The sequence below is a fragment of the Dermacentor andersoni genome, chromosome 1 (genome assembly GCF_023375885.2).
Source record: "Dermacentor andersoni chromosome 1, qqDerAnde1_hic_scaffold, whole genome shotgun sequence".
Lineage (NCBI taxonomy): Eukaryota > Metazoa > Arthropoda > Arachnida > Ixodida > Ixodidae > Dermacentor > Dermacentor andersoni.
The window spans coordinates 24,869,329-24,883,206 of NC_092814.1; the positions used below are offsets into that span (position 1 = coordinate 24,869,329).

A 13,878-nucleotide genomic window follows, 5' to 3' on the forward strand; every position below is an offset into this window, starting at 1 on the left:
AGCACGCACGCCGCTCCCGGAGGCAGCCATTCTTGCTTTCTACTTGAAAAATTGCGAAACTTTATAGTGTGTTCAAAACTTAGCGCCTGGCAGGGAAAAAGTGGACTGCTTTGAAAACAAACATATAGTTCTCCTGCTTCATGTCTGATAGCACAGTGTGTCCATAAGCAGCACTGAACGTCTCGAAAGTGGCGTTTCAATCCATTGTTAGCGGGCTAACGATGCCACAGGGGTGCGGTACGAAAAAAGTTAAGAAGAGGCTTTAGCTCGGCCACTACTCCGACGTTGCTATTCAAATACATGTAAAATGCAGAAATGTTTTTTTGAGATAACCCCTTGACCAATTTTAATGAAGTATGTTGCATTTAAGAGAGAAAGTTAAGTTCTAGTGACTGTTGTAAGTGCGATTTTGAGTTAGGGCCTGAATTATTTTACAAAGAGTATTAAAAACTTGCAAGTTAAAAAGATGAAAGCCCAAAGTTTACAAATTTGTCCCTCTGCATCAAAAACAGATATCGCCATTCTGTAAACTGCATCCATTAGAGCATCTAAAGTGGACAAATTCAATACATAAATTTAAGCTCACATGCAACTTTAAGCTCACGACGCAACTCCACAACACCATGCAACACCTCAGAGTAGGGAGAATGAGGCTAACTAAAGCCCAGGCTAACCTAATGCAAGTGCCACCTAGTTGGAGCTGCATAGACCAGCATTGCACATACGCTGAGTGTTGCCTGAGCAGAAACTATGGTCGCCTAACTTTGTGGAATAATTGTACTAAAATGCCATACTGGTGCAGCTTGGTGCAGCAAGGGTGCTTTGGTGCAGAATGGCACAAGTAGCCCAGCACTTCACCCCTGTTAAAGGGAACTCTGGCAATTTTTAGAGGTCAGTGGATTTCAATTAAGTTTTGCTGGGTGCGTTCACCTGCGCACTTTTGTCATTTTTTTTAAAACAGCAGGCTTGAGAGTTGCGCAGATATTTGACAGATGAATTTCATTAATTTCAAACCGCCTGCCTTGCCTCCTCCTCAGCTACTGGCCACATTGTGTTATGACTTAAACAGCAGCATACACAGAGCATGCTGGGAATGAATGGCAGACGACAGCATCGAGGAGCTGGCAATCGTGATCGTGAGCTTTTTGGCGTGAGAAATTGGTGTCGCGAGAAGTTATGTTCTGTGCAGACAGGCAGATGTTGGGTAGGAAGTGGTGTTGCATTGTTGGCTGCACGAACTTAGTCCCCACCAGCCACACACAGTTTGTGCCAATATTGATTGTGTTCCACTGAGGTTAGGCCTATCACAGTTGCCAAGTTCGTGTGTCTACAACCAGTTGCCTGAGTGACTGACCTAAAGCTAATTAAGGGATGCGGCAATTTAGGGATGCGGCAATTTAGGGATGCGGCAATTGAAGTGGTCAAATTGTCAAAATTTTAGATTTTCTGATTACATTTTTTTTCGCTATCCACGGATCTTTATATATCTCTTGGTGAAATATAACAAAATATGCGGTAGAAATCAAGAAAACAGCACTTTCCTTGAGTGCTGTCATCAAAAATTGCGAAAAGATCAGGCTTCAGAAGGCACCGTCGCACCACGGATCATCCGGCTATCTGACGTAGTAGTTCTGCGGAAACCCGCAAGGTGGAGAGAAGCAATCAATAAAGCAATCAATAATCGTAGCAACTGCTACGAACGGGTGGCTGTCTGATTTTCCCTTTATTGATTACTTTTCTCCACCTTGCGGGTTTCCGCAGAACTACTGTGTCAAACACTTGCCTTTGCTTCGTGTTGTCGACAAATCTGACTTTGCCCTGCCATCTGCTAGCCGCCTGGTTAGCTCAGATGGCAGAGCGGCTGCCCCAGAAAGGCGGTGGTCCCGGGTCACCAGGACGAATTTTTCTTCAATTCTGAGGCTTTTCTTATGGGGGGTTTTCTTTATAGCAATTGCTACGAATGGGTGAATGTCTGATTTTCCCTTTATTGATCTGGCAATGTGTTGATGCAGCGCCGGCATCTTGGTATTATCGTAAAGAGGAGAGATCGGAGCTAAAGATAGCTGGAGCACCGCATTTCTCCTCTGAAAAATAAAGCAGCAAATGCGGAAAGAAAAAAGGCAAATGCGGCATTGCGATTGGGTGCAGCAGTCACATGGGGCACAGGGCACGCTGCTATTGGCTGTTGTAGATTTGAATTGCTGACGAACCTCTCTCGCACGCATTTGCGCAGCAGCGAGCTGCGCCTTCCGATCAATGTGATCGATGATCGTGGCAGCTTATGCACCTTTTCTGTGATGAGCCCCAAAGGAATCAAGTTCCGAACGGCCCACGTGTGTGGAAGACCACAAAAGGTGAGGAAAAGAGGGAGAAAACTACTCCTAGAAGCCTACGCTGCTGAGCTTGCTGACGAGGCATGACCGGCGCATGTGGGTGACTGGGAAAGCGCGCCCATGTGCGGTGCTGACGACGCGACCACAGAACACCTACGCGACCGTGGGCTATGGTGACAGTGTGTCCGCAAGCGATAGTGAAGGCGCATCTGCGAGCGATGGTGACGGCACGTCCGCGAGCAATGGTGAAGGCGCGACCGTGAGCGATGGTGACAGTGTGTCCGCGCGTGGTCGTGATGGCAACGCGACTTCGGCGCAGCATAAGTTCGCATCAAATATTCCACTGCTGATTTCAGCTCCAACTCTCACTAATAAAGAGGTTGCACAACGAGAGACAAGAGCGGAAGTTTTGAATGCGTTGTCATCTGTCTCTGCACGACGGATGGATGCATGATAATCAGAGACAACTAAGGTGCACGAAACTGCTGCAAGAACGCAAAAAACTACATCAAAATGTAAAAAATATGTGTCCTCACAGGCAAAGGACTACATCCAGGGGAGTTTTAGGTGCTCAAAGTAAAGATTTAAATGTTTACAACAAACGAAACTTCGAGCCTCGTTTTCTCAGCTTTCATTTTTTTTTTTTTTTGCAGTTGCTTTCAGTCATCCCTCTGCCATTTCACAACGAATGAAGACAAAATCATTCTGTCTTTTGCACTTAGATCCTGAAACATTGATGAGTGCAATAAAGCTGTCCATTTTTAACTGCACGTCATAAAAAAATCTTAAATGGGGTTTTTGCAAAAGTCGTTAGTAGGACAATATGCATAGGAAAGTTTAAAAAATATTTTTATGCTCATTTTGGCATTAAAAAAATAAACCAGTAGCTTTATTGCACAGAATAGGTCTTTGTGAACATGCGGATGTGAAAATCTTGGGGAACTTATGTGTTATTAATTAATTAATTTGGGGATGACCATTAGAGGCTGTCAATTGTCGTAACTCACAAACTATAATAGTACAAAACTAATTTTAGTTATGATATCAGCTTAACAAAGCACACCTGCATGCCAAATTTCACCAATTTATTCCCATAAATAAAAAAAAAACATTTTCATTGCCCCATCCCCCCTTAAGCCATTAGGATGAAGAAAAATGCTTTTGTAGTTCAGTTTTAACAATAAGGATTTGAAATCAACCATTCTACCTTTCGTACAGTGCACAGACAAAAAGCGAGAAGCGACGAGACAGCGCAATATCAACATTGGTATGTTGCCGTTCTCAAAGGCTGCCATTTGCACTTCCCTATTTATATATGTGACTACCTACATGGGTCATATCATAAGAAGCCAACAAAGACACCAAGGACAGCATAGGGTAAATTATGTGTACTTATTAATTGAATTGAAGTGATAAATTAATGGAAATGAAAGTGAATGAAAAAACAACTGGCCGCAGGTGGGGCACGAACCCACATTTTTGCATTATGCGTGCGATGCTACCGTGGCGCCGTTTTCTCGTCCACTTTCTGGGGTATTTATGTTTATGTGCTAGAACTCTCCAATCTCTCCAATGCTATTTGCACCGTGTTTACAGGAGGTATTCAGAGACCTGGATTGGGAAGAATTGGGGATAAGAGTTAATGGAGAATACCTTAGTAACTTGTGTTTCGCTGCTGATATTGCTTTGCTTAGTAACTCAGGGGACCGACTGCAATGCATGCTCACTGACCTGGATAGGCGAAGCAGAAGGGTGGTTCTAAAAATTAATCTGCAGAAAACTAAAGTAATGTTTAACAGTCTCGGAAGAGAACAGCAGTTTACGATGGGTAGCGAGGCACTGGAAGTGGTAAGGGAATACATCTACTTAGGACAGGTAGTGATGGCAGATCCGGATCATGAGACGGAAATAATCAGAAGAATAAGATTGGGCTGGGGTGCGTTTGGCAGGCATTCTCAGATCATGAACAGCAGGTTACCATTATCCCTCAAGAGAAAAGTGTATAATAGCTGTGTCTTACCAGTACTCACCTACGGGGCAGAAACCTGGAGGCTTATGAAAAGGGTTCTACTTAAATTGAGGACGACGCAACGAGCTATGGAAGGAAGAATGATAGGTGTAACGTTAAGGGATAAGAAAAGAGCAGATTGGGTGAGAGAACAAACGCGGGTTAATGACATCTTAGTTGAAATCAAGAAATGGGCATGGGCAGGGCATGTAATGAGGAGGGAAGATAACCGAGGGTCATTAAGGGTTACGGACTGGATTCCAAGGGAAGGGAAGCGTAGCAGGGGGCGGCAGAAAGTTAGGTGGGCGGATGAGATTAAGAAGTTTGCAGGGACAGCATGGCCACAATTAGTACATGACCGGGGTAGTTGGAGGAGTATGGGAGAGGCCTTTGCCCTGCATTGGGCCTAACCAGGCTGATGCTGCTGCTGCTGATGATGATAGAACTAAACCCTGGAGTGTTAGCCAGCGCCACACCTCACTGCCCTGACGGCGGATGGAACATCCTTTTTTTGTCGTATGCATCACGTGTACGTAACCTTTTTGGGTGAAGGCAACTGGTTAATAAAATAAACCCACTCATGCTGCCTGAAAGCATCAATGCTGCCGGATTCGAGGCCTCACTATGTAATGAATGAGAAGAAAAGAAACCGAGGGTCCAATTTTTATTAGTCCTATCATAAAAAGCCAACAAACAAAGACACCAAGGACAGCATAGAGGAAATTACATGTACTTATTAATTGAATTAAAGAAATGATAAATTCCTTGAAGTAAAATATCTTGAAAATACGATAAATATCTTTGAAAAGTAAAATATTATAATCAGTTTATTCTGCCAGTACTAATCTGTGTGGCACAAAATTGGAAAAGGAGAGAAACTTGCGACATAGCTAAGGGCTGTGAAACAAGTGGTGGAACAGAACATGATTGGTGCAACAGTAAGGAAATGAGCTCCAGTTCTTAAAGACCCTCATATTCATTGCGCCATTGAGAACTCATTGAAAACGTCTATACTCGCAGCATTTTCTTTATAAAAGGTGCAAATTCAAAATTTCGGAACTGTGAGCTCACGTGATTAAAAGTGCACAGTTGTTTGCAACACTGACAACTGAGAGCAATAGCGTGCTGCAAAAATTTAGCTTGAATGGAGCATAGTTTTGGCATCAAGGAAAATGTTAATTTTTTTTTTGCAAATTGTGAAAGAATTTAGCTGCGAAAGTAAGAATTCAGTATGCCACCATGTTTCTCTTCTTTTTTTGTTGGACATTGAAATGCATTCAGAGTTTGAATCGCCTTTAATGTTTCTTTCCACTTACACATTAAACAAACAGGGATGTTGATCCATTGCCAGTGTTGAGTAATGGATCCATGTAAGAACAAACGTGGGAAATGGTTCTGCCTAGTTTTAAATGGCACAAAGGCGGGAGCGCTTGCCAAGCTGCAGCACAGCCAAGACAAGCATACTCAGAAAACCGATAAGACAAGAGGATGGAGATGGCACGCTGCATTCCTTGAGTGAGCTGGAAGAAGAAACGCAGAAAAATGTATGAGACATACATTTTTCTGACGCCTATGTACTAAGTATACAGTAATGGACAGAATGCTGGGGGGCTTTGCATAGTAGGCATTACGATGATACATGGTGTGAAGGCAGCACCATTTCTCATTGAAAATTAAGTTAAACATGCAAAAGTAATTAAATGCACAAATGTTCCTTTAATTTATTTAAAGAAAAACATCGTGCACTTGACAGTGACTAAGCCATACATACATACATCCACAGGGGCGGCACCATCGACATGCAGCCTTACCCGTTTCTCTAATGGTTGCAGGTGGGTGAACGCTATGGCGAGCATGTTCGCTCAAGCGACATCTGTCTAGTTGTGCTGCCATGCTCTCGGCTTCTGTGCCCAGTGATTTGTGACTTATCGCAGCTTTCTTGACAGATTCATCAAATTGCCGATGACTTAGTTATTAAAGAAGATAGTTTTATGTCCATAGACAGCAAACCAGATCAATTCACTTTTCTTGATCATAAGATTACATCTTGCGTAGACCAAATCAGTAACCTACAAAAAGACATAGCATGCCTCGAGCCGATAGTTTATCATCTAGAAAACTGCTAGAAGATCAAACTTGATGTTGCATGGTGTTCCGGAAGACAAACCACAATATGACAATTCACTCGGAACAATTAGTTAGCAAGAAAGTGCGTAAGGATACACTAAAAATTTAACCTCTTGCAATAGAAAGAATTCACCGACTAGGCAGACCGAGAGGTAATACTAAAGGTAGGCCTATGCTCTTCAAACTTGTCTCACTCCCAGGACTATAAAAAAATATGGTTACAAATTTAAGGGTAGAAACTACTCTATCACTGAGGACTTCACTGCCCAGGTACGTGATATTTAGAAAAAAAAACCATGGAATGTTGCTAAGGCAATGAAAGGCCAGAGATAAGGTTGATTTAATTTTTTACAAATTGCGTGGTGGGGGCAATTTGTACAGGTTTGATGAAGAAAAAGCACCACTGCCCATATCTCATCCACTCCTCAGGTCCATAGCAAAAAGAAACGAAGGAACCGAACCTTGTGCGCTGTGCCCCTGACCTTAAAACATGCAACAACGACAGAAAAAAATGTAAAAATTAACAGTCATAGGCTACTTCAATGATTAACTTCGTTTGTATCCTTTTTTTCATGTATTGATGTAGGTTCCATAGCACTCACCGAAACATGGCTAAGGCTAAGAGCCAATGTTGAAGATTTCGAAGCTACTGTGCCAAACTACCTACTCTATCATATGCCAAGATAGGCTAATGGGTAGCGGTGGTGTGGCTATGCTTATAAAAAGCACAATCCCTTTCACGATTCTTCCTGACATTGTAGGTGTAGAAGTAGTTTTATATAGATTGCATCATACTTCCCACCTGTTGTTGTAGGTTGCATCTTTTGCAATCCATCGCTGAACTTTGATGCCTTGCAATTTTTGCAATTGTACATGCACCAGCATTTGTGCGGTGCTAGAGTAATAGTAATAGGCAATTTTAACCACTCGGGTATCGACTAGCGTACGGTGAAATATATCACTCGAAATTGTCAATTGTCGGAAACAATCTGTGATATAATGCTATATTTTAAGTTAGCCAAATAGTACATCAGCCCACCTACATGTGAGGCACTAGCTCTAACATACTTGATATGATGTTTCTTAGTGAGTATTATTCCTGTAGATTTAATTAAAATTCAGCCACTCAATGGTTTTTTAGAACATAAGATAACTTTCTGTAGTATTCGAACACGAAACACAGCTCACCACTATTCTCTTATTTTTGCAGTTTCAAAGGAGGTGACGGCACTAGCATCCTCAAACATATGATTCTTCATCCTTCAAGCAGCTTGCAGAAGACACAAACATGAAATTTAAGCAATGTGACAAAAATTTAAACTGATTATATAGTTCTGCATCCATACATTTGTGCCATCAAAAACATAGAAAATGAATAAACACAACCCATTGATAAATCGAGATATTATTCATGCAGAACATTAGGTAAGATGACTGCTGAAAAGTCGCGGTATGAGCTTGTGGGGGCTATACTGGGTTAGAGTGACTGGTGCGGGCAATGTGATGGGCTCTTTTTATGTACAAGTTGTCAAAAGGCAAAGAATGGAAGAAATTTATGAAAAAGGTTAAGACGTGCTATTCTGCAGCGTGAGGCTAGAGGGGGTAAGCTTATTTGGGCTTTCAGTGCTGAGATGCTTGAATTGTACAAATAATTACACAGAATAAATCGTGTCGCGTGGTTCTAAACAGACTCGAGGGCGTCAATAAGGTTATTGTGGTGGGGGTCAAAAATAGCATTGGCAAACTCCAGCTTGGGCTGCACAAAACTTTGGAAAGTAAGTTGTTTAATAGAGGGAGGAGCGAGGGAAAGGTTATGGTGTAGGTAATCTTGAGTACGATTAGCAGAATTTATTATGTTGTTAACATGACAGGTCCAAGTTAATTAAGTCACGTGAGAGGTACACACCAAGATATTTGAATGAATCAGTTATTGCAATCTGCATGTTATTCATGCTATAATCAGGTGTATCGTAATTACAATGATGGTGAATAAACATCAACATGGTTTTAGATACATTTAATGACATGAGCCAAGTTTTACACCAGTTTTGTATGTGCGATAGGTCACTTTGTAACACGAAATGGCTGGTTTGGTTAGTAATTGCTCAGTAAACCACGCAATCATCTGTGGAGAGTTGGATATGAGAAGAAGTATTACAAGGCAGGTCATTAATGTATGTTAAGAAAAGGAGGGCCCAAGTACAGTACCTTGAGGTACGCCTGAAAGCACGGGTGTTAAGGCTGAAGAACGTGAGTTAGCGTATACAAACTGCTGACAGTTAGTTAAAAACCCTCAAATCCAGCTTTGAACACATGGATGAATGTTAAGACGGGATAACTTCATTAAGAGACGACCATGGGGGACCTTATCAAAGGCTTTTTCAAAATATAAAAATATTGTGTCAGTCAGGATGTTGCGATTTAGGTTTAAATGTAAGTCGTGCAAGAAAAAAGCAAGTTGGTTGTCACAGGAATAATTTTTATGGAAACCATGCTGACTTGGGTGAGAAAAATTGACAGATGTTAGGAAGTTAGCAATATGCGAGTATAAAATATGTTCCATTATTTTACAAGATACGCTTGTTGTGGAAATCGGGTGGTAGTTACTCAGTGATGATTGGCTTCCTTTTTGGAAGACTGGGATGACGTTGTCCACCTGCCGGTCATGTGGAATTGAAGCGCTGTAAAGTGATTCCTGGAACATGAGAGATAAAAACAGGCTAAACACAAGTTTAGTATCTTTTAGCACTTTGACATTGATACCGTCTACTGCCATGGATGACGACTGCTTCAATGATTCAATTACTTTGACAATGCCGATGGGGTCGAATGTGATATTTTGCAGGAGGGGATACGTGAAGTATGGTAGATTGGGTAGGCCATCAGGTGATTCATTAGTAAAAACCAAACTAAATGCTGCGTTAGGAAGATCTGCAACCTCAGTCTTAGGGATTGGAAGTTCAGGGCTATTACTAAGTGAAATCTCATTCCATTGATTAGTGTTAATGGTTTCCCAAAATCGCATTGGGTTAGTTTGCAGCATAGCTGGTAAAGTGTTAGAAAGGAATTTGTGTTTAGTTTGAGAGGTCAACTTGTCATATTCTTTCTCGACTGCATAATAGTTCTGCCATGTGGAAGAAGAGTTTGATCGTTTGGCTGATCAAAACGGCCGTCTTTTCTTATTATTTAGTCGTTTGAAGGGTACATTAAACCACGTTGATGTTGTTTTTCTGTTATTGTAATGGTGGGAATGTAAAAGCATATAAGGTGATGCATCTCTGCTTTGAAAAGCTACCAGTTTGACTCGAGAGAATTTAGTGAAAAGTTAGCAGCGAAGGCATTGAAGTACTCGGATAATTCTCAGTTTATGCTGACATAGTCCCCTTTATCATAGAGTGTAAGTTTTTCTTTTCTTTAGTACCTTGCAACAAAATGAAGTATGTGCTGTTAAGTGATCGCTCAAACCGCGCAATAGGGTGATTGGGGTAAAGTTATCAGGTTGAATTGTTAATACAAGATCTAAAACGTTGGACGAGTGAGCAGTAATGCGTGTTGGGTCAGTGACAAGCTGCATTAAGCCGAATGTTATAGACGTGTTTAAAAAATCGCTAGCAAGGCTGCTTTTAGATAATGTAGAGGCAGGATCAGACCAATCTATAGTTGGAAAATTAAAATCGCCAAAGAGAAAGACAGGACTGTTAGGATATGATTTTGTTAACGTATTTAAGGCTTCATGAAGTAAAGGCATGAAAGAACTGTCGACACTAGGGGACCAATAGCAAATACCAATCAGGATGTGCGAGTGTGTAGCAATGGATCGAAGCCAAATCATTTCCAGTTGTGAGGAGAGGTTTACAAATGAACAATGCAGGTTCCAGTTAGCGGCAATTAGTACACCCCTACTGCATGAGTTATTGGGTCTGTCTTTCCGGAATATGTCAAAATGCGAGAAGTAAGGGAGAATTTCGGTATTATCGATTGATGTGTGTTAACCATGTTTTTTTAGTAGTAAGAAATTGCAAGAAGATGAGCCTATTAGACTGCACAGTGCATCATGCTTGGGAACAACACAGAGACAACGTCACTCTTGTGCAAATCCACGCTAATCTGATCGCCTCCAAGCATAGTATGAGGCAGAGCATTATTAGATAATATCAAGCTGCTCTAAGCTTAATAAGTTCTGTTTTTTTTTTTCTGAATAAATTCTTTTGGACTGTTAGATTTTTCTGACTTTTTTTTCGGCCCCTGCAAGGTCCGGAAAATCGGTCGGTGACTGTAGCATTGTCGAACATGGTGGCACCCATCGCTCTCGCTTCACCATGAATTCGGGTGATGGCTAAGCTCTCACTCTCGTTGATTGCCAGTGATTATTGAAATGAGCTTTCACTTAGCGTGTACAATTCTAAGAGCGTGTACAATTTCTAAGATCGTTCGGCGATTCCGGCGTCTGTAGGCCTGATGAGACGCTTACGCATAGCAACAACATAATGATTGCTAATGGATTGTTTTGGCTTGGATATGCTTGTCATGAGGCACCAGACGGCACCCTGTCTTTTGACATCTTCCTTACATTTGTGTTCCCGTACATTAAACTAAACGTCTTGGAAGAGATGTGCACCGTAACGTCCCGCAAAGGTGCTTGCATTTAATGTACATAAGGCAGCAATGCAACTCTAAAACTGTCAGCTCTGTCTTTGGTTGAGCTCTGTGCCACAAGATGACTGCACCCCGCAGGCTGCTCACATTTGTGCCTCTGCCCATCCGGCAAAACGGCCAGCACACCTGCATTTACTGGAATACCGGACACGCTAAAACTTTATTGTGGTAGTAACCCTCCCTCATGAAGTGACAACGGCAAATGTGTACATCCTGCTGCTGATCAGATACCAACAGCCTCATGCACTGCAGCCACTCCCTCACCTGGTGCCTTGCAGAGGGACTCGATGTCGCAGCTTGACATGTCGCCAATCACTAGATTTGCAGCTCAGAATGCAACAAGGGGCATTCATGGTCCTCACGAAAAGAAACCTTGAGACCAGCACTGACCGTGCAGCTCACATCAACACGAAGCACATTGTAATTACATGTCATAAGAAACCAACAAACACTGACACCAAGGACAACATAGGGGAAATTACTTGTGTTTAATAAATGAAAATAAAGAAACGATAAATTAATGGAAATGAAAGTTCCCCACCTGCGGCAAGTTGTTTTTTCATCCACTTTCATTTCCATTAATTTATCGTTTCTTTATTTTCATTTATTAAGCACAATTAATTTCCCCTATGTTGTCCTTGGTGTCAGTGTTTGTTGGCTTCTTATGGTATGACTAATAAATATCGGGCCCCTCGGTGTACCCTCTTTCTTCTCGTTTATTACATGATGAGGGTCTTGAATCCAGCAACATTGATGCTTTCAGGTAGCATATGTGGGTTTATTGACCGGTTGCCTTCACCCAAAAAGATCATGTTCTCATGACGCCTGCAGCAGAAAGAATGTTCCACATCCGCCGCCAAGGTATGTGAGTGGTGGTGCTGGTTAACACTCCCAGGGTTCTACTAGGAAACATAAATACCCAGGAAAGTGGATGGGGAAACGGCGCTGTGGTAGCTCAATTGGTAGAGCATCGCACGTGAAATGCGAAGGTTGTGGGATCATTCCCCACCTGCGGCAAGTTGTTTTTTCATCCACTTTCATTTCCATTAATTTATCGTTTCTTTATTTTAATTTATTAAGCACAAGTAGTTTCCCCTATGTTGTCCTTGGTGTCAACGTTTGTTGGCTTCTTATGATATGACTAATAAAAATCGGGCCCCTCAATTAACCTTCTTTCTTCTCATTTATTGTAATTACACAAGTATACAACACTTGCTGTGTCCCAGAAGTGCTTGAGTGTAGTGATAAATTGGCATTGTGTGTTCTCTTTCTGTTACTTTTCTTTGATAGAAACAAGTTAACCAACATTTCAGCTATTACGAACATTTGTTCGCGATAAAGTGGGAAAATTTAGTGATGACACAACGTGGGCAGCCAATCGGATAGCTCACTTGACTGACGTCCCATGCCCTTGCTACATAGATTGTGACGCGGCGGCTGAAAACTCAGGGGAGTGGTGCCGCTGTGATTGATAGCAATGCACATTTTTCATTCCTTATAATAGATTACACACTTTACGCGGAACACTTAAATGTGTCCCTTAATGATCAAAAGGACCTACCCTGATGACTCAGTACTTTTGTACAACATTGTCAAAATAGTTTTCCCGCAGGGGTGTCTGCATCAGCAGGCATTTGGTGTGTTGCGACACCACGTACCCGAGCACACGAGGGTTGGACCCTCCCGTGTGTAGCCATGCGCGGCTTAGCCGTGTCCGGGGAAAGGAGGATCCTGGGGGTTGAGCCGATGCCGGGTGTTCGGACCTTTTAGGCCCCTCGGCGGAGGCAACACACCTCTTTGGCCTCAGCTTCACGTAGACGGCACCCTTGGACTGACCCACCCGGGGGAATTCGGTAGTTGCCTTTTCCTGTCTCTCTCTCTCTCTCTCCAGCCTTCGTCTTTCTCTCACTTTTCATCTTTCCTGTCTTCTCCTAGCTTCCGCTTACTTCCAATTTTTCTAGGCAGCAAGGGTTAACCTTGTGTGGCTAACCTCCCTTGAGTACACCATATTTGGTTATAGAGATGGCGTACGATTGGCGTCGTGCAGACTTGTACGCAAGCTCTGCCGCGTCCCCTCGTTGAGCTCCGTGGTGGGCAGTCAGCGCTGTTGCCGAATTTTTTTGTATTTTCATGGAAACTTCTCTCCCCCCACTTCCTGATCGCTCTCATAAACGAGGGCGCACCGAAGATGTCTTCCAGTTTTTCGGCGGACGCCAAATCCAGAACTGCCCCCCCGCTTTTCACGTTAATCACTCTGAAAAGTCAGACAAACCAGTGCGAACCATTTCACAGTTCCTTGTTTCGAAGTCCTTGACTGATGTTTTTGGTCCAGGTTACAAGGCGTCGAGGATGGCAAGCGGTGACCTCCTCTTGGAGCTCCACGATCAGAAGCAATATGACAAACTACCGAAACTAGTGTCATTTGGGGAGACCCACATAACAGTAACCACGCACCATACAATAAACACCACCCGCGGTGTTGTGTCGGATGATGATTTGCTTGAGTTGACTGAAGCGGAACTCCTGGAGGGCTTCAGTGAGCAAAATGTGATCAATGTCAGAAGAAATAAGATTAGGCGAGATGGCAAAGAGATTCAGATGAAGCACCTAATAATCACCTTTGGTTCAAGTGTCCTGCCCGAGTCAATTGAGGTTGGGTACATCAAACTCCGTGTTAGGCCGTACGTGCCAAATCCCCTCAGATATATCAAATGCCAGCATTTCAGCCACAGTTCACAGAGCATCCAAGGCTGC

At 42.6% G+C, this 13,878-nt stretch overlaps 1 protein-coding gene, 1 long non-coding RNA gene and 1 other non-coding gene across 5 annotated transcripts in view; all 3 read left to right on the forward strand.

Moving 5' to 3' along the window:
• sp3 (phosphatidylinositide phosphatase spermathreecae) overlaps nt 1-13,878 on the forward strand; it is a 270,294-nt gene that overhangs the window by 152,639 nt on the left and 103,777 nt on the right. The gene's annotated exons all lie outside the window — the stretch shown is intronic.
• LOC129380413 (uncharacterized) lies at nt 394-3,640 on the forward strand. The gene is made up of 3 exons (XR_008608421.1): nt 394-891; nt 2,234-2,354; nt 3,552-3,640. It is a non-coding gene; the product is annotated as an uncharacterized lncRNA (long non-coding RNA).
• On the forward strand, nt 12,069-12,141 carry TRNAS-UGA (transfer RNA serine (anticodon UGA)). Its single transcript has one exon. It is a non-coding gene; the product is annotated as a tRNA-Ser (tRNA).